Genomic DNA, 2,056 nt, shown 5'->3' on the forward strand with positions numbered 1-2,056 from the left:
AAGTAAAACATCTGTTTTCTGAAAAATGCGTTGAACTAAGCAACTCCACATCAGGGACTCTACCAAAATTCCCCAGAGTGGATGACTTTCTCACAGTGTCATTCCTATGGCTTCGATGTGAATGTTTGACTTCCTATTACTAGTCTATTCATTAAATGGTGAATTTCTCCATTAATTCCATTAAAATTTACCATGAAAGAATGTTGGTAACACTCAGAGAATCCTAATCTCCCACACCATGTTCCCCTTGGTGGTAAAGTTGGACTCCTCTGTGAAACTGAGTTTCTGGTTTCAAAAAAATTACCTCCCATATTTGCAAAGGAAAAAGTCTAACACCTTTACTATGGTCTCGAGATGTGCCAGTGTTCTTAAAACCTTAAAACTTGAAGAAAAACAAAAAGCATCAGTTTTGGCACTGTCTCACAGGTAAACCACGTCTGTGCCAGGCTCTTCCGAGAACCTGGCAGGGGCCATCAGGAGAGCGCAGCCCCTCAGGCTCTGTGTTCGGGGACACGGGACGTGCTGGCAGGGTGCGGCACGCAGCTGCAGATGGCACAGATTTCAGCACTGACAAGCAGATGCAAGTTAATCACATTAATAACCCAGCCAGGCTCAGGCATTGCTCCCTGAATAATGCCTCACCTTGCCTTTTCTAAAACCTAAAGCAAACACAAGCCTGAGCTCAGAAAAGAATGGAGCTGAGTTTCTGTGAGTAACAGCAGGAAGAAAGGGAGTTGGTGATCTGTGCTGGAAAAGGTCTCTGCAAAGCGAGTTTTGCAATCTACAGGCACAGTTTCTACAAAAGAACAAAAAAGAAGCAAATAGTCACTATATAATTTTTCAAAGAAATTATAATTATATCAAGTAAAAATTACAAACTGAGTTTCCCGAGAAACTAAGGATTGAACATTAAATTGAACAGAACAACAACTCCTGACAATAGTTCCACTTGTAAACACTGTCACTGCGTCCATCAAGAAATGGGTGCTCACAGAGCTAACCATAATTTTTTTTTTTTTGCATCCACAAATACTACCTAATGAGCACAGAGAGTTTCTCTAATTCAGTATTTGTTCTCAGCTGTCAGTCAAACTTGTCATAGGTAAGGGAAAAAAAGATTACCTAGAGGATGACATCCATCTTTACACTCCTTTCTCCCTAAGTGAAAGAACACGTACTTTGTCTTTACCACATTCAAGATGCAGGCAGATAGAAGATGAGTAATGACTAATACAGTCAATCAGATGTAAATACCACGGAGAGTTTAAGTTATAAAGCCAAATTATAACTCAACTTACACAATGTTTTACAGGTTTCTGAGGTCCAGTCAGTATCTATCACTCCTCTTCAAGCTCTAGTTAGACACATCCTGCAATACAGCATTAAATTATTCCCACAGGTTCCTACTAAAGGCAAAGTATGCCTGCTATCTTACGAATTGCTGACTTCTTGCCAAGACGCGTGCTACGGTCTGTGCACAGCGTGGCCGAGCGCAGCTCATGAAGGCCACACGTGCTGCTTGTTCTCAGCTTCTCCAGCAGCGTTTGGCCTGGCAGGGAGCAGCGTGAAGCCGTGAGGTGTGCAGAGAGTGCACAGCAACCACTGCTGAGTGCAGCTGGAGCAGCCAGGGCACACGAACTAAATAAAATGAGCTAAATAAAACAAACTAAATAAAATGAAGTAAATAAAATGAAGTAAATAAAGTGAAGTAAATGAACTCTAAGCCTGACCCCCTGCTCCTACAGAGGCTCTCAGTTCGGCACAGTTGAGCTGAATTTTCACACACGTTACCAGGCGGGCTCGTCATCCCCACCTCCACACCTGAGAGCCCCCCAAAACCACACAAGGCGGCAATTTCGCTGCCGAAAAACCCCAAAGCGGGGCCAAACCCATAGGCATGGGGGCACAGGTGGCTACAGGGGGGGGCACACCAGGGCGCTCCGACGGGGCCACCTACACGGACCTAGGGCTGCTGACTGGAAATAAGTGAACAAAATGGAAGGGGATAGAAAGGAAGGGAAGAACGAGACACCCCCAAAAGCTTGGGGCACCCCCC

Source organism: Anas acuta, chromosome 17 (assembly GCF_963932015.1).
Source record: "Anas acuta chromosome 17, bAnaAcu1.1, whole genome shotgun sequence".
Classification (NCBI taxonomy): domain Eukaryota; kingdom Metazoa; phylum Chordata; class Aves; order Anseriformes; family Anatidae; genus Anas; species Anas acuta.